This window comes from Eulemur rufifrons, chromosome 26 (assembly GCF_041146395.1).
Source record: "Eulemur rufifrons isolate Redbay chromosome 26, OSU_ERuf_1, whole genome shotgun sequence".
Taxonomy (NCBI): Eukaryota; Metazoa; Chordata; class Mammalia; order Primates; family Lemuridae; genus Eulemur; species Eulemur rufifrons.
The window spans coordinates 7467674-7489751 of NC_091008.1; the positions used below are offsets into that span (position 1 = coordinate 7467674).

The 22078-nt window shown below is 43.9% G+C and overlaps 1 long non-coding RNA gene across 1 annotated transcript; it reads right to left on the bottom strand.

The window, feature by feature from the left end:
- Positions 1-4641: 4641 nt before the first annotated feature.
- On the bottom strand, positions 4642-16911 carry LOC138375532 (uncharacterized). The gene is made up of 3 exons (XR_011231525.1): positions 16798-16911; positions 11761-11850; positions 4642-5106 (listed from the first exon to the last, which is right to left on the bottom strand). It is a non-coding gene; the product is annotated as an uncharacterized lncRNA (long non-coding RNA).
- Between the last annotated feature and the right edge of the window lie 5167 nt (positions 16912-22078).

Below are 22078 nucleotides of genomic sequence, written 5' to 3' on the forward strand. Positions count from 1 at the left end.
TGATTTTTTTTTTTTTTTTTTTAATTTCCAAGTATTACAGGGGCACAAACATTTTTGGTTACTTGGATCACTTTTATAATGCTTGAGTCATGGTTGTAAGGCAATTCTGATTTTAGTTTAGCTGAAGCGTTTTGTTTTGTTGTTGTTTGTATGCCCACCCCCACCCCCTCAGGACATACACAGCCGGCAGTTCAGCGACCAGCGACCAGCCTTTACCCCTTTACCGTAGGTCTTAAAATATTCATTGTGAGAATGAGCGTTGGGCTATCTATCCCTATTCCCCCCATGTGCTTGTTTATAAACAAAAGCTTTTACCCAAACACAATTAAAACATAAATAAAGAAGTGGTACATTTTAATCATGCTTTGCTTCGGTAATACAATTTTACTTTAATGGTAGTAACATTGTGTTTTCCTTCCCTTGAATAATTCACACATTTTGTTGCCAGAAGGTCTTCTCCATAAAAGAGGTGAAGATAAATCATTAGACGGTTTTAGGAAAGCCAGCGTAAAATTAGACGTACTATTTGAAGCATAGTCAAAGTGCAGACTCTGCGTGTATTTAAATTTCCCACGTAAGGAGTAACGAGTCTTTGGTAGTAAGTTTTTTGAATGTAGTAAAACATGGCTTTTTCCCAGGGAGCAGAAGTAAAGAAATTCAAAACTCGTATAGTTTTCACCTGGATTCTGGTATGATCGACTGAGATAAGGTGACACAGGATAAAGTTGACAAGAATAGTTTTTTGTTTTTTTTTTTTTTTCCTAATTGAAAAAGAAGAACAACAACAACACCTTTTTGGCACAAATATAAATGAGATGTATTATTTCCAGATTGACCCAAGGAAAAGAGGAAAGAGGTTATTAATATTGATTTTTTTAATAAATCTAAAATGCTTTAAACAGGACCAGTCACCTAATAAACAGAAATAACATTTACATTCTCACTACCTGAACTTTTCCTGTAGAAACTAAGGGGACGTGTAACATTACCAGGGCCGGTGACGTCATGCAGCCTTCGTTTCGAGGGGTTTCTGCCTTTCTTTCCCCCATATGCCCTTGTAGCTTCTCTCTCCTGGCACATTAAAGTCAAATCTTCCATTATCAATGTGTTTCCTTTCTCATCGATTACTACCAAAGTAACTTAATATATATATATTAATATAATTTGTCATATTAATTATTAAGCTAATGTTAATTTTGAAAACAGTGCACGGCCAGGACAGAAAACTTACAAAGACATAAAGCAGCAAATAACTGTGGATGGTTCTGTATCTTTTATTTCTACAAATGAAGAGGACGAGGTGCCCAGACACTGATCGGCGTCTCTCCCCTGGGACTCTGCCCGTCCTAGGGGTCCCCTGGCCTTCCAGACCCATCTGTGGTGGTTGTTGCCGACATTGCTTCCTTCTGCGGCTCTAAAACCCGCTCAGCTCCCTTCTGACCGTCACGGCCCTGTGACGTTGCAGGACTGTCTTGCTTTTTCCTGCCCTCATGCCTGACATGAGCCCGTGAAGTATTTAACTTCCAGGTTGCCTCTCCTTGGAGTCCAAGGTTTACAACTGTTAGTGCTTAACTCTTTTATCTCCACCCCGTACCAATTTTCTTTGAAAAAAGTCCTGCCCCTGAAAGTCTGGGCATCATCGGGTCGGTTTGCTGTCTGCCCAGTAGGGCCTGAAACCACGTCTGTCTTTTCCACCCTGGGAAATCCACTTCGCCGCGAGAGGTCTTTGCTTATGAGCCCTCAAAGTTCACGTGACTGTCTCAGGTGACTCGTTCCTCCAGGGGTAACTCTCTGGTATTTGCTTTATAAGTGAAAAGCAAAATATAGATGGAAGCATTAGTGTGACGTCTTCTCTTTAAGCAAGTAAAAATTGCACAATGTCATCCCTCCGCTAAAGGGATAAGGACCAGCAGAGTCGCTGGGTGGGGCGGCGGCAGGGTGTGCGTTCCCGGTGGAGGCGTGGACTGGCTGCTCTGGAGTTGGGCATATGCAAGCCTTCGCTGGCTCTGACTGCTGCTTAGATGCAATTATTTCCCTTTAGTCTGTTTTTCTCTGCACATTTGTAAATATGTATATCCTACAGACTGAATGTGTATGTCCATCCAAAATTCACATGTTGAAACCCCAATCCCCAAAGTGATAGTATTTGGAGATAAGCAGGCCTTTGGGAGGTAATTAGGTCATGAAGGTGGAGCCCTCTTGAATGGGATTAGTGCCCTTATAAGAAGTGAAGGGACTGGGCGCGGTGGCTCACGCCTGTAATCCCAGCACTCTGGGAGGCCGAGGCGGGAGGATCGCTCGAGGTCAGGAGTTCGAGACCAGCCTGAGCAAGAGCGAGACCCTGTCTCTACTAAAAATAGAAAGAAATTATATGGACAGCTAAAAATATATATAGAAAAAATTAGCTGGGCATGGTGGCGCATGCCTGTAGTCCCAGCTACTCGGGAGGCTGAGGCAGGAGGATCACTTGAGCCCAGGAGTTTGAGGTTGCTGTGAGCTAGGCTGACGCCACAGCACTCTAGCCCGGGCAACAGGATGAGACCCCGTCTCAAAAAAAGAAAAAGTGAAAGGACATCATTTTTTTTCTCTCTCTCTGCTCTCCACAGTGTGAGGACACAGCAAGAAGACTACACATCCGGAGGAGATCCCTTATCAGAACCTGACCATGCTGACACACTGATCTGGGACTTCTAACCACCTAGTCTAACGTATTTTTGTTACAGCAGCTCAAACTAAGACAACAGAGCTTTATAACTGGGTATTTTTATGCAAGAGCCCCGAGTTAGGGCATCCAAGACAGAGGCAATCAAATGACCCTACCTAGCATATCTTATTTAAAACAATCTCATCTGTAAGGTGGCAAAAACAAAGTGAGGCTAAAGCCAAAACTGGGAAAGAAGCAGCTGCTCCTATTAGCCAGGATGGGAAGATGTTCGGAATTTTTGTGGTTGGCACAATGACCTTGTTTATGTGCTTAGACAAGATTGTGGAATGGTGGTGTTTTTTTTCTCACTTTCTCTTGGTGGCTGTTCTTGGTGGTTTGGAAGCTTGTCTATGCCCAGGAGGATAAGACCAAGGCCTATTTGTCAACACTGGGCTGGCTCTTCACAACACGGAGGCCTGGCTCTAGGTGCCAGGCCAGTGTTCGGATGTCAGGAGCTGCTTTTATTTTTCTCTCTGCATCTCCTTTCTCTCTGGCCTTCCTTCTACCCGGAACAACTTTCTACTCCAGAACAAAATTATGGCCAAAAAAGACATACACAGGAGTTTCCTGGGAGCTTCCTAACAAAACTTATACTGTTAAATACTGTTACCACCCCTTCTCCCTGCACATCCTCTTTCTTCCTGTTAGAGGATATAATTATTATCGAAGTCTTTTTGAAATTGTGGGGGCAGGTTCAGGGAGATCTCAGAGTCTTTGGCATCGCTGATCCGCTGAACCACCTATCGCTGCTAACTCTCATTATGGGAGAAAAACACATCCCAATTTTTTTTAAGCCACTCTAGTCATGGCTTTCTGTTTGTTACCTGAAGCTGAAAGCATCCCCAAAACATTAGTATTCATGTTCATGATTTACTAGACACTCTTCTGGCAGCCAGATTTTTATGATGGCTCAGAGCATATTACATTTGGAAATGCAACTTGGCAATTATCCCGCCCCTCAACTTTTTTTCTTTTAAAAAAAAAATTAGACTGAGGTGAATCAATTACTGTTCTTTCTGCTTCATAAGGTTTGTCACTGTGACTTCATCCAGATGCAACTGCTTTCTTGGTTTCAGAATCCTGCGTAAAAAATAAAGCTTCAGGAACCTTCCAGATTAAGTTCAACAGAAAGAAGCGTGGGCCCATTTGTAGACTTGGTGAGTGGAAGGGTGGATACAGCCGTAAACCTAATTGCCGGATAATTGTGACTTCACCATTGCGATATGTTGGGTCCCTATTCCCACTGTGATTCGTTAAGCTTAACAATGTATCGGTTGGTTTTAATGATCATTGACTTGGAGATGAAAAGGAGTCTTGTGCTCCCGGGGGGGGGGGGAGGGGATAATTCCCTAGTTACGCCTAGTGCCACGGTGGTTAGAAGGTGAGACCCCATCAGACAGAATCAATGCCCACTGGAAAACTGAATGTGTTGGGAGGTGAGGTTGAGGACAATAGCTAATTACTATTAATATTCAGTGTGCAGGGAAACTAAACCACAGGGCCAGTAGGGATCCAACGCCTGCTAGATGCTAGACAAGAGCTCTTAATAATGAAAGATAAGTGAAAAGGTTCGGGGAGACTTCATACATTGACAGCTGGGATTGGTACATTGAAAATTATGAGCCTGCAGTCAGAATAAATTTTATTCTGGTCAAAATAAATGTTTCTCTATCCAGAAACTGGTAATAATTCTACAGGTGATTCTTTTTAATCTCCTTGTGCACCTTACACCTAATAGGTACGAGAAATAATTGTTGTTCAAGAAGTGCTTCAAAATATATTAAAATTGGGCTCTAAAGACTGGTTTGACTTCTGCAATAGTGATAGTAATAATTTATAAAAATATTCTGCATAAACAGTAAATTATTTAGCGAATCACAATTCATATACAACAGATATGTCACTGTGTAAAATATATTAATGTTCACTGTGGTTAACATAAAATATCCAGATGCAGGGAAATTTAATAATTTATGGGGAAGATTCTTGTCCCCTTAATTAAATAGGATGTGAGTCTTGCGTGGGGTGCTTGGCTACGCCGTGAAAATGTGTCAGTGCATGAGACAGACCAGTGTCTTTTTCAAGAAAGACTTAACAGCAAATTATAACAAAATAGTTTCACAATATAATTTTAGTATCTTACACTTGAAATGTTTATAAAACTGATTTTTCCTCTGTTTCTTAGAGGCATATGAAACAAGTCCACCCAAAAGAAGTGATCGATATAAACCGAATCCATTGGTGAATTATTTGTCGCAGGTCTATGTTGAAATTAGATACTGTACACTTTCACACAGTTTTAGTAAATGCACAGATTTTGTAAACGAGGAACATGAAGAATCCTGGTTTTATATCCACATTCAGTGTGGAGTGTGCTTTTTAAAATGGATGGGAGATCGATGCTGGAAAAGAAATTCCAAAAAAAAAAAAAAAATGTTAGAAACTTGTCCATTTTTTCTATTTTTGGATTTTTTTTTTTAGTGTACTATCAATCTACCTGCAGAATTAAGTTCTGTCAAATATGTATTTTGATGAACTCATTTTGAGAGAATGAATGAATAAAAGAGAGCTCTCAACCTTTGTTTAAAAGTAAATTTATGAAGAACTCTCGGAAGCTGTTAAGAGCCATGATGAAGGGAGTGAAAGAACAAATACTAAATTGTATGTACAAACTCTGCCGTGAGAAGCAGAGAAGGGACGCTAGAAGGAAGAGTTTACTAGAAGCGATGTCTGAGATACCTCTCAAGGGAGAAGTAGGAGTTTTCCGGAGAGACGAGGAGTTGGGAGGGCAGAACAAAGTTTCACACTGTAGCCAGGGATGCTCTGGAACACTCTGGAATCTTAGAAGTTTAATGAGTTCATCATATTAGGAGCCTGAAGGCGTTTTTATTTTCCCTGACGGAGATGCCAAGAGAAGCAGGTTGTGCAGTTAGGCTCGGATCACCCGGCTGCGGAGATCAGGCTGTGCCTTGCGGTCAGCAGTCACTGTACCCTAAGCGCCATGCGAGTGGGAATCGTGTCTGCCCCGCTCAGTCTGACACCCTGACAGCTGCAAGAGCATCCGACACGTTGTGGTTGCTCAGTGTGTATTTATTAAGCGAATGAAGAGCCACCGAAGAAATCTGAGAAAACGAATAACCAATGAAGACTTAAATTTTAGGCACATCACTAACATACGGACAAGCAAGAGGAGGGTGCATTAGTTTTCTGTTGCTGCTGTAGCCATGATCACAAACTTAAAACAAGACAAATTTATCATCTTATAGTTAGGTAGGTCTGATGTCTGGGCACAGGTCTCACGGGACTAAAATCAAGGCATTGGCTGTGCTGCTTTCTGAAGCTGTAGGGGACGGCTCATTTCCTTGTCCCTCCCCTTGCCTAGCGGCTGCCTACTTCCCTTGGCCCACGGCCCCTCCTCCGTCTTCCTCCAGCCACACTGCACCTCTGTGACCATCTTCCAGCTTCCCCTCTCTCCGACTGCAGTCCGGAAACCTCCTCCAATTTTAAGGGCTCAGGTGATTAGATTGAGGCCACCCAAATAATCCAAGATACTCTTCCCACGTCAGGGTCCTTAAGGATAATCACATCCGCAAAACTCCCTCTTTCCGTGTGACATATTCTGGGAAAAGGAATGTAGGATCTCTAGGACTCTACCTATCTCAAGGGTGCTCCAAATAGGAGACTGGTAAGGAAAAGGTTATGACAGAAATAAAGCTAATTCACCAAACCGCCTTGCTTTCCTCTTTGGCAGAGAGGTAGACTGTATCTTGTGCCTTCTTTGCTGTTAGTTGTGACCGATCTGACTAAGTTCCGGCCATGGGGAGTTATTCACGCCTCCTCCATGCAATCCTCCATGCTCTCTCTTTTCTTTCATCCACTGGTTGAATACAGAGGGACCTCGCGGAGTACTCAGAGGCACCTAGGGACAGCAGAGTCTCTTGCTAGAAGCAGCCAGGTCCTTTGTGGGGCAAACAGCCCCATCAAAGGAGATTGCATTGGAATTTGCATGACGGCCTTTCTGTGTGCTAAGCCACTACAATTTGGAAAGTATCTGCTACAGCAGATGTTCTCTCCTGACGTGAAAATTTGTACCTAGCAGTGGGGTGCTGATATAACAGAAAACACAGACACACACACACACACACACACACACACAAAACATGTGCATTGACTTAAATGTTTGGCCAGTGGGCAGCAAGGACCCTCATATTAGGGGCTGGAAATATTTGTATGTTATAAATGGGCAAATTTTTTGGATCAGCTATTTTCTGGAATAACTTGGAAGGCAGGCTTTATACCTAAAGATCTTGTAGTTTGAGAGACAGCAATCCTTAACTATGGCAGTATACAGGAATCATTCACCTGGGGAATTTTTAAAAGCTATCCATGCTCAGAGACCACTCCTAGAGATTAGGATTTAATTGTTCTTTGCATATGTGTATAGAGGAAGTAGGCATTAGCATGATTTAACAGTTTTTCTGGTGATTCTCATGTGCAGCTGGGATTGCGAACCAAAGTTCTTGGGCAGGGATCAGTGAAATTTTTCTGGAAAGGGCCAGATAGTAAATGTTTGAGGCTTAGGCTTTGGGAGTAATACTATCTCTGTTGCAGGTATTCAACTCTCCTGTTATAACATGAAAGCAACCAGGACAGCATGCAAGCAAAAGGTTGTGGCCGTGTTCTGATAAAACTTTATAAAGCAGGCAGAGAGCTGGTTTTGCCCTGCAGGCCATGTTTTCCTGAGCCTTTCTCTAGGATGGTGATTCTCAAACGTTTTATTTTCAGGGCTCCTTTACCCTTTTAAAAACTATTGTGGGCCGGGTGCAGTGGCTCATGCTTGTAATTCCAGCAATCTGGGAGGTCGAGGCGGGAGGATCGCTGGAGCTCAGGAGTTCAAGACCAGCCTGAGCAAGAGCGAGACCCCGTCTCTACTAAAAATAGAAAGAAATTATATGTACAGCTAAAAATATATATAGAAAAAATTAGTCGGGCATGGTGGCGCATGCCTGTAGTCCCAGCTACTCGGGAGGCTGGGGCAGGAGGATCGCTTGAGCCCAGGAGTTGGAGGTTGCTGTGAGCTAGGCTGACACCACGGCACTCTAGCCCGGGCAACAGAGTGAGACTCTGTCTCAAAAACAAACAAACAAACAAACAAAAAACAAAAAAACCCCCAAAAAACTATTGTGCAGCACAGAAACCTTTGTGTATAGGTTATATCCAGCAAGAATTACCATACTAAAATTAAAACAAATTTAAAAATATTAATGAGTTGAAAATAATTATGTTAACGTAAGTAACGTATTTTTAAAAACTGACATATAATTATACCTAGGTATGAGGTACCGACAGATGTTTTGCTATATGGAAAGTATAGTGATCAGATCAGTATAATTAGCATATCCATCATCTCAAACATTGATCATTTCTTTGTGTTAGGAACATTCAATGCCCTCCTCCTAGCTATTTGAAATTAATATATATCATTGTTAACTATAGGCCAGGCACGGTGGCTCACGCCTGTAATCCTAGCATTCTGGGAGGCCGAGGCGGGAGGATTGTTTGAGCTCAGGAGTTTGAGACCAGCCTGAGCAAGAGCGAGACCCTGTCTCTACTAAAAATAGAAAGAAAATTATATGGACAGCTAAAAATATATATAGAAAAATTAGCTGGGCATAGTGGCACATGCCTGTAGTCCCAGCTACTCGGGAGGCTGAGGCAGGAGGATCCCTTGAGCCCAGGAGTTTAAGGTTGCTGTGAGCGAGGCTGATGCCACGGCACTCTAGCCTGGGCGACAGAGTGAGACTGTCTCAAAAAAAAAGAAAAAGAAAAAAATATATATATATCATTAACTATAGTCATTCTATAGTGATGGAGACCCCTAGAACTTATTCCTTCTATCTAGTTTAAATTTTGTATCCTTCAACAAATCTCTCCTTATCTTCCCCCTTCCCCATACTCTTCCCAGCATCTAATATCCTCTGTTCTACTTTTTACTTATACTATGAGATCAACCTTTTTTTTTTAGCTTCCACATGAGTGAGAACATGTGGTGTTTCACTTTCTGTTCCTAGCTCATTCACAACATATTGTCCTCTAGTTCCATCCACGTTGCTGCAAATGACAGGATTTCATTCTTTTTCATGGCTGAATAGTATTCCATTATGTGCATATGCCACATCTTCTTTATCCGTTCATTTGTTGTTGGACACCTAGACTGATTCCATGTCTTGGCTACTGTGAATAGCACTGCAGTAAACATAGGGGTGTAGATGTCTCTTGGATATACTGCTTTCCTTTTTTTTCTTAGATAAATGCCCAGTAGTGGGATTGCTGAATAATACGATAGTTTTATTTGCAGTTTTTTGAAGAACCTCCATACTATTCTCTATAGTGGCTGTACTTGTTTACATTCCCACCAACAGTGCATGTGAACTTCCTTTTCTCTGCAAATAATGCATTTTCATACTTGTATTTGCAAAAAAAAAAAAAATTAGTAAAAAGAATGGTATTGTTTTACATTTTTGCAAAACTTTGTATCATCTAGCTTAATAGGAAACATCTAGATTCTCATTTTCTTCATTCACTTTGCTGTGATGTGTTGAAGTAAATGAATAAAATCTGGCCCCTACACACAGATGTGTAGGTATTTCTTGTTAGAAGACCAATATTCCTTCTTTGGAAGAGTATTTTCATAGTCTTTTCAGATAATTGTGGATATTCTTTGATACTACATCGTAACTCAACAGGTGATAATTTTTTAAGAGTATGGCAATGTAGAATCTGAAACCATACCAATGAGCTTGTCATACTGCATTGCATTAAAATCCATTGGTTTCCTTACACTTTACATGGATCTTTTGCCGATGCATGATTTTGTTAATATCTTGCATTAATTATTTGGAAAATATTGTTTTGCTGAGTTACGCCATTGGCACATTTCATTATATAATATTTGAAAGAATCCCATTTGTTAATATCGTCACTGATCTCCTCAAAAAACTCTTCAAGTATTCAGAAGCTGTCAAGCCCGTGGTGGTGGATACAAGTTATCCAAAAATTCTAATCTCGCTTGAAAGCTGGAATTTTATCATTGGCAACAAATACTGCCAGGTTGTTTGCCTCCAAGTGACAGGCTCACTTCATTTATTCTCAAGAGAATGACTGCCAAATACCCAAGCATGAATAACCATACTTTGTTTATCACTTGTTCTTTCAAGTAAAAATGGTATCCATGAAAAAGAGATGAGTTTAGTTTGCAACTCAAACGATCTGCACGTTGCTTTTCCTCAAGACACCCATTGTACTTGAGTGGGCAGCAGAAATGCCTTACGTATTCTTTCCTTTTGGTCCCATAGAATATTTAAAAGATGTGTGTGAGATTTAACAAAACAAATGATTTTTACTGTTTCTTAAGGGCATTTGTAAGTGAAACTTTTTTTTTTTTTTTTTTTAAACGGTGAGATCATGGTGATGAAAATGATACAATGTACAGTGATGTGACACAGGATGGAATCTGGTAATTTTTCCTGGATTTGTGCTAAAGTACCAACAGTTTTACCCACCATTGCTTTTTCACCACTGGTGCAAATGTCAACACAATGAAAAGGGCAAATACCTCTTAGTATTATCATGAAGATAATTCTGACCTCATGAATCTACTAGAAGTGTCTTTGGGATTTCCAGGGTTTTATAGAACACTCTTTGAGAACTACTGCTTTAGGGGATGTGTTTTTAAGATTCAGAGTATTAGTGTGTGAGAGTTTTTTTTTTTTTTTTTTTTTTTTTTTCAGACAAGGTCTTGCTCTGTTGCCCAGGCAGCGGTGTCATCACAGCTCACAGCAACCTCAAACTCCTAGGTTCAAGCGATCTTTCCGCCTCAGCCTCCTGGGTAGCTGGGACTATAGACATATACCACCATGCCTGGCTAATTTTTTGTAGAGATGAGGTCTCACTATGTTCCCCTGGCTGGTCTGGAATTCCTGGCCTCAAGTTGTTGCAGAGGATACCCCAATAAAGGGAGGAAAGACCCCTGAACTCGCCAAGTGGGTTCTTGGCTTCACACCGGAAAGAATTCGAGAGCCAGCCAAAATATCCCCGGCAGTTCATTGAGAGACAGACAGACAACAGATCCTACTCCACAGACATTGCCTGAAGAAGGGGCAATGGTAACGTTTTTAAATGTTCAAAAACCTCGTTAGGAAATAGCCTTAAGTGACCAGCATTGCCTTGAGATCAGGCCGTAAAGGTTAATCATAAACTGCTTTCACAGGAAGGTGAGCACAGTTTGTAAGGCATCCAGCTTAGTAATTCATCCCTCCTCGAGTGGTCCCCGCTGAGGACCTCCTGGTGCAGCAGGTCAGGGTCTGCTCCCGGCCACAGTGGCTGCACCTAGGCTCTCCTGACCCTCCTTTTCTGCCTTACTCCTGGGTTACAGTCATCTTCACGCCGTGGCCGCTCAAAGTGCTGGGATAGTAGGTGTACTTGCTGCATCCTGGCAGAGATGCCATAGCTCTTACTGGCTTCCTTTGCTAAGGTGTTTCAAGGAAGAGACGAGCTCAGAAAGAACTGCCCAGTTTTCAAGCCAGACAGAAAATGATAGAATCCAAACACTTGGAGTAAAAAAAAAATAGTGGAAATTCAACCGCTTCCAGTTCCCTAGTGAGGCCCCAAAGTCCCAGGATGACTTTTTAGTTGAACAACATGACTTGGTTTTATGGCAAACACTAGATTAACGGAGGGTGGGCAGGGGGTGGGGGTGGGGTGTGGAAAAGAGAAAGACCTGAGAATTATACACGGACTCAGATGCAATAGAAGCCAGTCAAGGTTCTGAAGAACTTGCATTGTCAAGAAATCCAAAATACCAGAGGAAAACACCTTTGATTGTTTGAGCTATAAAATCACCGTTTTGCTTGCAAACTTTTGGTTACACTCATTTCAGCTGTGGCCAAAGGGAATCCTTGAACAATAAGAACTCCCACAGGGAAAGGGCCGAGGAGGAAAAGGGACAAAGGGATCACTTGCAGAGAGCGGAATTAAAGTTTACTCCAGTAACTTACCCTCTCTCCGGGGTCGGGGGCTTCAGAGGGCTCGGCACACAGGATTTCAGGATTGCTGCGGACTAGCGAACACTGAGTGTCTCAGGATCCCTTTGGGGAATGGGAGTTTTAATTGCAGTTACCCCATCTCTCCCCACTTTTGTATACGGAGCAAGCCCATAAGCAAACTCCAACCTCCCTCTTCTCACCTGCTTGCCCGACACAGGCCTGCTGGGGCGGGGGGGGGGGGTGTCCCAGCCCCAGGAGGTGGAGTGTCTGACAACCCGCACGGGATTATGACACGAACCAGGAATAAATCTTTATCGGGCTAAACGACTGAGACTTTTTGCTGCAACACTGATCGCAAATGTTCATTATGACAACACTTAGACAACTCTGAATGGTACAGGGGCTATTCCATTGTTCTACACATGAGGAATTCAACGAAGGCAATTGCGGAAATAAGAAGAAATACACATTTTAGAGGTAGAATCAATAATCTGTCACAGACCTGTGGGATGTGAGAGGAGAATGAGGGAGAGCAAGGAGTCTGGGATGAGTTCTAGATTTTTAACTTGGGTTGAAGTGGGTGGAGTTCTGGGTGGCACCCGGAACAATCCGGAACAACACAGAACAACCCAGAACCACCCAGCGATGTCCAAAAGGCAGGAACAACGTGCAGGCTAAGAGCTGGGGACAGAGGTGTGAGGAGGAGGCACAGATAGGGTAAGCATCGGCTTACGGGTGATGGGTGTAGCCACGGGGAAGGAGGAGAGCTGGATGCAATTTGTTGGAGAGAGTTCAAAGGGAAAAGAGCACAGAGGTCATTTATAGTTAACAGCAGAGAAAGTAGACTCTGCAAAAAAGTGAAAACGAACACCCAGAAAGGAATAAAAACAGCAGAAAAGTATAGATCACAGAAACCAGACGAGAAAACATTTGAAGAATTGTGAAACAGTAAAGAACCAAATATCGTAAAGGGGTCAAATTATGGTAAGAGCTAAATATTTATGAGATTTTAAAATGAAGAGAATATGGGTGACATTCACAGAGATCATTTCAATGGAGCATTGATGTCAAATTCAGATTCCTGTGTAATATGTGTCTTTTAATTTTAGAGATGAAAAAACAGACTGAGAAGGATTACATCTTGATCATGGTCAACAGCAAATCTTGGAGCCTGGCTTTGAATTCTTGCCTATCCAATACCACAACCCATGTGCTTCTGCTCTGCGAAACTGAATCTGAAAAGCTTGCTTCATTTAACTAAGGGTCAACTCAGATATTATTTTGATTATAATGTTGCTAAAGCAGGGTAAAATAGAAGCCTCATTGAAATTATAGTATGAATATTTATTTTCAGAGAGCAAGGTATAGAGAGGTGATGAATGTTCTATCATATTTTCTGAGAGAACATTCTCTCTTCTCCTCCTTCCCTCTTCTTTCCCTTTTAAACTGATTGTATGAATAATACTGGCAACTAGGAATTAAGTTTTATATAATATGGATGGGTTAAATTTTATATTATGAATGTGAAGAACTACTATTTAACTGCGTTGGGGAGAAAGTTTTTAAGAGCTTTTGGTCACAACTATCTGAACTACATCAGTATCCTATTTTTAAAAATGGGGTTATTTTGGTTTTAGAACACAAGATGTATCAATCTTCCTATGTAACTTCTTCCTAAAACTATCATTTTTAAGTTGACAGAAGTTTTTCCTCTTATAAAACTTAATTGGCAAGATCAAAGGCTTCAAGAGTGTAATAGCTCCTTTCACATTGACCAGATACATTATTTGTAATTCTGTATTTAAAGCACAAAACCAAAGCCAAAAACAGAGTCAAATGTTTTTAGGAAATTTATCTTATTTTTTTCTGTAAGAAACATAAAGGTTTATGTTACCTTCAATGCTGTCATACAGCACTATTGAAAAATAAGCATCTTATTATCAAATTAAATGAAAGACACGTAGAAACCTGAACAAGCATTTACTCTTGCCAGCTAAGGTGTCTGCAAATCTTGTGTGGGAATTTTTTTACGAAACGAAGGAAAGCAATTGGCATCATTTAAATCCATTATTCATTAAATTTTACCATTTTTATACAAAGGAAACTTTTTTGGTATGTGCTGATTTCCTAATCTGGAATGCCAGCTAAAATATTTTCATTTAGATAGGTTATTTTTAGTAGTAAAGGGCCTTCCAATTTGGGACTCAGCACATAGAATTTAGAGCACACACAAAGTCAAGATACATAGACTCAGCATCCTTAAACATAAACGTTGATACTGCCCTATTTCAGTTGCAATTTTTGATAGCATAATTCAGTGTTATTTGTTCCCTTTGCATTTCTATAGCAACTATTTCTGTGCAAGTTATGTGTTTGGCTGGAATTCTCCAGTAGAATAGAAAAGCATCATTTGTAATTTTTTATTTCAAGGCTGTATTGTAGTGATGAGACATTGAGAAATGTCCTGCCTTAGATGCATAAAATTTCTAAAAGGCTCTGTACCTTGCACACATACACCTGTGCACTCACGTATTTACATGTCCAATTTTACAGACATTAAGCACCATCTCATTACTCATAGTCTTTTAAAGCAGGGTAGCAGATGCTAGATAACCTCCTCTTAAAAATTAGTTGAGAGAAAACAATTTAAAAAGAAAGAAGAAACACCTAGCTCCATCCTGAAAAATCTGTTATCTATGTATTTTTTTTTTTTGAGACAGAGTCTCACTCTGTTGCCCAGGCTGCTAGAGTGCCGTGGCATCAGCCTCGCTCACAGCAACCTCAAACTCCTGGGCTCAAGCGATCCTCCTGCCTCAGCCTCCCAAGTAGCTGGGACTACAGGCATGCGCCACCATGCCCGGCTCATTTTTTCTATATATAAGTTTTTTAGTTGTTCATATAATTTCTTTCTATTTTTAGTAGAGACGGGGTCTCTCTCTTGCTCAGGCTAGTCTCGAACTCCTGAGCACAAACAATCCACCCGCCTTGGCCTCCCAGAGTGTTAGGATTACAGGCGTGAGCCACTGCGCCCGGCCAAGATCTGTTATTTTTAAGTTGCACATGTGGATTTTTGTAACCCATAAATAGGAAAATATATCTATCATGTATCCATTACACAGGATGTAACACAGTAATGTGATATGTTCTACATTTTAAGAGATACTACTTTTTAATGCACACTGCCACATAGAAAATTTAAAAAAAAAAAAAAACAAAAAAAGTTTATGGGGGGAAAATCCCCCAAAACTCTAACTTTATTTTTGTTTTTAAGTTTATTTCTATAGCACTTTTAAAACATTTTGTTTGGTGGTTCTCATCAATAATAATTCTATCAATTAAATTCAGAAGATCCAAAGCCTTCTGCTTATGAAGTTGAGTATCTGAAGAGGTATAGATTTCTGGTGAATATTTTCCAGAATCTAATATATGCTGGAGGGACAGTGTCACAACTTCTGGAATCTCAGGACTGTAACACATTTACAGAGACAACAAAAATAGAAAACTCACACATTGATTTTAAGTCATATTTTCTGAAATTATAAAATAATAAGCATGTTTATACACAGACGAAAAAATGCTAAAACTCTGGTTTTTAAAATTAGGATAGTGGCTGTCTTTCATGGTCATCAGTTATATACAGGAAAGTCAAATCAAACAAATATTTAGTAATTTTATAATACTGATTTTATTCATTCATTTATCGAACAAATATCAATTATTTACTTTGTGACAAGGTGCCATACCTATACCCCTGGGTGCATAATGATGGCTTAACCACTGAATACTTTCTGAAACTTCAGGACTGATTCTTACCGTCACTATGAAGGAGAACCACTTGGTGCACTGACTGAGCAAAAAAACAAAAAAAAGCAAACAAAACAAAAACTCTGTATCAGTGAATTACAAAAACTACTATTTAACTAGGTTGGGACCAAAGGTTGTAAGAACTCTTGGCCACAATTATCTGAAAAGAACCCAAAATGTCAAGCTGACCTCTTAATGGTGACTGGGTGGATATCAAGGTTCAGTGGTTTGTTCCTGATGCTCATTCAAACATTTGGACATTTGTTCAATATTTAGCTAGAACCTTTTCTTCTCATGGGGTTTAGGAAAGTGTAAAGTTTGACTTGCTACAGAACATTCATGATTCTGTTTTTATCATATTGAACAAATAAAAACAGTCCACATTTTAAACATATTTCCTTAAGTTCCTATGGGGTTAAAGGAGCATGACGCTATGTAGTTATATACGAGCCATCGCTGATAGCAAGAACTCTGCACTGTGAACTCAGAACTGGAGCGACAGAAAATAAACAATATTGTGACAGTCTGTGACGTACTTTGTGAAAGAAAGAAATGACTTTCTTAAATGGTAGTGACTGGGGCTGGAGCAGAGGTAGGGAAGAGGCAGAGCAGGACCTCTGCGAGGGGAGGTAATACATAAACTGCAATCTGAAGGACGAGGGGTTACAGGAAGAGCCAGAAAGAGCCAGAAAGAGGATCTTCTAGGTAAAGAGAAGAGAAAGTGTAGCAATAGGAAGTGAAGGCAAAGCCGGGCGCGGTGGCTCACGCCTGTAATCCCAGCACTCTGGGAGGCCGAGGCGGGCGGATCGCTTGAGCTCAGGAGTTCGAGACCAGCCTGAGCAAGAGTGAGATCCTGTCTCTATTAATAATAGAAAAATCAGCCGGGTGTCGTGGTATGTGACTGTAGTCCCAGCTACTCAGGAGGCCGAGGCAGGAGGATCGCTTAAGCCCAGGAGTTTGGGGTTGCTGTGAGCAAGGCTGATGCCACGGCACTCTAGCCAGGGTGACAGAGCAAAACTCTCAAAAAAAAAAAAAAAAAGGAAGTGAAAACACAAAAGCAACGTGTTGGTTAGGAAAAGGAAGGAGGATAGCTTAAACTCCCCTAGAAAGGATCTTTCTGACATAAATGATTCCCTCTCGTGGATTGTACTCTGCTGTCAAAAAGGACAGCCTGGGTCCGGCTGTAGGAACCAACCATCCCCCAACCCCAAACGTGCTAAACAACCGGGTTTATTTCTCACTCACTCCACACGTCCACTGTGGGTCGGCCAGGTGCTCCACGCTGCCTCCTCCTCTCCCCAGGACCGAAGATGACCGAGCAGTCACTGTTGGGAGCTCGGTGATTTTGGTGACAGAGCAAAAAGGAAGAGCACGGCGAATTGTGAACGGGCTCTTAAAGGTTCCACACACGTCACTTCCACTCACACTTCATTGGCCAAAGCAGTGACTTATCTCAAGGCAGCAAGGAAGTGTCACCCTCCAGCGTGCCTTCAAGAGGAGTCGAACCGGAAGTATCTACGAGCGGCAGGAATATCTCCTAGAGGAGGTCTGTGACCAACCTGGAATTTCACGTCCGCGCGCGCGCGTGCGTGCGTGCGTGTGTGTGTGTGTGTGTGTGTGTGTTGGTCTACATGTGTCTCCAGGGAGAAGACCCATTGCTTTAATCAGATTTTCAAGGAATCTGTGACATAACAATGATAAAAAACCACTGGCCCAGTTGAGAACTGTCACGTAAACAGCTAATTGCTATACAAGGCAATTTGCAGCATGAGTTGAGAGGCTGAAATGATGAAAGAATTGTGTTTCTGTGTGTGCGTGCGCGCGTGTGCGCAGTGATTGGGAAAAAGTTGAATGCGTAGATCAAAAGGTAGAAGCCAAAGTACAGAGAGAGATGGATCAAAGACACCGAAGCGTGAGGGGAAATGAGTGTTGTAGGGAGGAACCCGGAGACCCCTGGGGAGATGGTGCCCAGTGCTCTACAGAGGTGTTCACTTTGGGGACTAGAAGAGATAACTCCACTCTGACTTAGGAGAAAGGGAGGGAGAAGGCAGGTGTCCTCGTGGGTCAGTCTGCCAGTGCAGGGGACAGAGAGAAGCTCTATTCTGTCGGTGACATATTAGCAAGGTCATCGGCTTGGAATGAGGGGATTGCAGAGCATGTTAACAGTCTGCAACAGCTGTAAGGGAAATCTGAAACAGAGCCGGCCGGGGACACATACAAAGACCGCCAGTAGCGCCGGAGGACCCAGCTGACGTGGGAAGACACGGATTTGTCGGAGCGCCAGTAAACGGAGCTATGTGATGTTTTTTCTGCCCATGCTCAGCTGCTTGGACCAGGAGCTGAGAAAGTTAATGATCGGACTGATCCAGGGCTGAATCGGCAGGGCAGGTGCAGCGACATGTTTTGCTGATAATTTGAAGTTCGGGAGTCTCCGAATAGGCAAAAACACTAATTTTGCCTTTAATTTTATAATTTGGTCAATAATGGTGAAAAGGAGCCATATACCTGTCAACTGCAGTCATCCTTTATGAGTTGACATCCTTGCTCCCCATCCAGGTGTGAGGAGGGAGCTCTGTGGCTACCGCGTGCTCCCGAGCGGGCTTTGGAAACTGGAAGAAAAGGCGAGTGTCAGGCAGGTCAGACAAGCTCTTTATCGTTGGAAGATACAGCAGCGGTGAAAAGCATGGCTGAGACCATGGCGAGCGCTTGTATATGGCTCTGAGCAACAGTGGCCACACGCCATGGGAAAGCACGATCACAGGGGCTCACACAGGAGATGACACCTTGGATACATGCGTGTGCTGACTCACGCCTCCCAGGAAGGCGGGCTAATGGGAGGCGGGCGGGAGAAAACACTGCAGCAGTCGTCTTAGTTTGGCCTAAGAAACCTGTTGTCGGTACAAATGCAATTTTCCTTACATTCCACCCCCCTGGTAATAGGTTCCGCAGCTGACACACAAGCTTATAGGGAGGCCCCTTGGGCACAAAGGCCACAGCAACAATATAGGCAACAACACAGTAGGACCAGACCACAGCCAGCAGCTCAGCTCCTAACACCAGGAGGGTCCAACACCAGGACGCGGAGAGACGTCCCCACCATTGCTGCAGCGGGTCTCCATTGACTGCTGGATGGCCTGTACCTCGCGGTCAACTTCCTTCAATGCAAAGGAGACACCCTCCTGTGATCAGGTACATGCACGACATTCAGTGTGCACGACTGCGTATGTGCCCGCATTTTGCACAATGAATGCAACGGCCCCAACAGTTGCACCACGACTGCAACGGCAGCAACAATTACACAACGAATGCAACGGCCGCAACAGTTGCACAACGACTGCAACGGCTGCAACAGTTGCACCATGAAGGCAACGGCCGCAACAGTTGCACCATGAAGGCAACGGCCGCAACAGTTGCACCATGACTGCAATAGCCGCAACAGTTGCACCATGAAGGCAACGGCCGCAACAGTTGCACCATGACTGCAATAGCCGCAACAGTTGCACCATGAAGGCAATGGCTGCAACAGTTGCACCATGAACGCAATGGCCGCAACAGTTGGGCCAAGTGGGGAATGAAGACACGCCAGAACCCCAAGAGCCCCACAACCGCTTGTAACTGTTTCACCGCAGTGGGTCGGGGAAGGCTCGAATCTTATCTGTAACCGCCTCGGGGATCGCTTTTGTCTTACCTGACCGGACAGCGCCCGCCCGAGAATTTCGCCGACGAGCCAGGTCCCTGGAACTTGGAGTAGTTCACAGCCCAACCCCATTGTTCCGACGAGGTTTGAAGACTGGACGCGGCTTCTTCTAGATGGTTTCGGGTAGTTCTCTGGGTCGTTCTCTGGCGTCGTCTCACCCTGTGCGCGCGGCAGCCACGAGCCATTCACGCAAGGAGCGGGCGCCCTCGCCACGACGACGACGACGGGTCTGCACCCTCCGCCTCAGGGAAGGACCGACAGTCATGGAAGCCAGTTGTGCCATCTCCCTTGGGGAGCACAGGACGCCGTCCGTCCCTTCATCCCATAAACGCAGCAACCAGGCAGGCAGGGTCTCCCCGGTCGCTGTCCGCAGAGTTCCCTCAGCTCCCTTAGCTCCCTCGGCTCCGCGAGGTGTCGCACAGCGAGAGACGCTACGTCACAGTACGGCGCATGCGCCGCCCAGCCCCGCCACGGGCTGCGCATGCTCCGTTCTCTGCTTTACGGCCAGGCGGGCTCTCGGCAGGGGGGAGGCCTCGTGCTCAGTCTCCGCCATATTTGCAGTTTCCTCAGCGTCCAAAGTCGGACCGCTCCTTAGCTCTCTGACTCCTGCAGGTGGGCTTCCAGAATTTTCCCTGTCTTTTATAACTCCCTCACCTGGGCTTCCCGCCCCAGGGTGTCCTCACGCTGCTCCCGAGGGCCGTGAGGAAGAGCCGCCCACCCGACCGGCGCTGCTCGCTCTCCGGGCTGCAGCGACTCCTCCGAGGCCCTCGAGGCCTTTTCCAGGGCGGCAGGGGTACGTTCCACCTGCGCCCACCGCGTGGCAGGGCCCACGACATGAGAACCGCTGCCGCTGGCTGCCACCAGCCCGTAGGAGACCACATGTCCTGCCCTGCTGGGGTGGAGGGGACACTTATCCAGCTGTGTCCTGCCGGCTTCGCCACGTGTGCGGAGGGAGATCTGGGGCTGGCGCATGCTCCGTGCTTGGGCTCCGGCTTCGGAAATGCGAAGAAAAGGTGAGTGGCAGCGGGCAGGTGACACAAGCTCTTTATTGTCGGGGTAGGAGGGTTGAGCAGCGGTGAAAAGCGTGGCCGAGACCATGGCGAGCACTTATATATGGCTCTGAGCAACAGTGGCAACGTGCCTCGGGTTAGCGCGATCACGTGGGCTCACAGTGCTAACACCTGGGTTACCTGCGTGTGCGACTCACACCTGCCCGGAAGACCCGCTGGGGGGGGGGATGGGCCAGAAAACCCACTGCAGCAGCCATCTTAGTTTGGCCTAAGACACCTGTCGCCTGTACAAGTGCAATTTGCCTTGCAACAAGTTGTCTTTGTTTGGAGCTCATAACTCACAGGACCAATGCAACTATGTTTAAGGATAAGTGACATAGTTTTATTTCTTGTTGCTCATGCAAAATTGATGATGCTTCAGCCATGTGAGATTTTTGTGTGTCCCTAATACTCCCTGACTCCTCTAGTAAAACCTGGCAGCAGAAAGGTAAGAGGAAAAAAAAAAAAAAAAAAAAAAAATTAAAGCTCTAAAACTCTAAAAAAGTATAATTACACACTCAGAGGCCAAATCGCTTAGCTAAGCATCTTTCTATTAATTAGTAAGTCGTAAATTTTGCTTCTGTGGCTGATGCCGAAACATTGTATTTAGAAGAGCCATTAAATGAAGACAAAAGGAAAACATCTGGAGTAGCTTAGCTCCAGTGTAGACCTCGGGCTGAAATAGCATTGTATTGCATTTCTCTTTTCTCAATCCCCTGCCAAATCCCCGAATTCCCCCGTATTTCTGCGAGGTTACATCATAAGCGTTTGATAAAAATAGTGTTGCTCTTCGCAAAGGCTTCATATGCATACTGAAAGCAAACACAGCCCTGGTAGTAATTCTGGTTTCCTGAATGATGCGCCTTGAAATCTGTCATTGAATTTTCCGTCCCTTCAGACGGAGGTTTTGTTTTCTCGGCTCTCTGTTGTTGACTGACAGGTGAGACGGGCAGGCCGAGTGCGACCGTTTAGAATTACATTTGGCGCTGAAATTAAATGTGACTTTTCACATCCTTCCTCAACACAAAGAACCTAGCGAGAGGCCAGTATGTTCAGATTCTAAAACGGAGATCGTTGCCGCACATGGCTTCTCCCCAGAAGACCCTCTCTCAGAATTTCGGTTGTTGGTAGCTAGCAGGTTTTATCTCCAGGAACTAAGATCCTTTTCTCGTCACTTCTGGCCTGCCAACTTGTAGACTGTCTTCAGCTGAGGCAGGGCTGCCAGAATGCATAACTGGAGAAGCTACTCAACTCTATTTATTTTAGAGTATGATAATTTGAGGGGAAATTAAAATTGTCAGTTTTCCATTACACCCTCAAGCTCTCCGGGCTGGTTATCTCATCAGATGTAAAAAACATACTTCTGCAGAAAACTGTGTAAACAGATGGAAGAGCCAAGAAAAAGAGGGGACTGATGTCTCCTCAAGGGCCCCACGGTACGTTCAGGGTGGGGCCGGGCACCTGAACATCCCGACCAATCCGACCCAGGTCTTCCTGTTCCAGGCCCCGGACAGGGAGACACACAGATGCTGAGTTTATGCAGCAAACACCGAGCAGATGTCTGGGTATCTCGGGGGCAAAGACAACAGATTTTTAGATGTTCACATGTTGACCTGCAGGGAGCCACCGCAGTGGCCTGGAGACTCTGAGCACGGAGGGCAGAGCTCTGCTGGGCTCATCTTTGCTCACCTGGCCCCAAGCCCAGCGCCTGGCGTATGACTAGAAACCCAATCAGTGCTTAATGCGTTCTGTGTAAATTCAGAGCCTCTGGAAACATTGT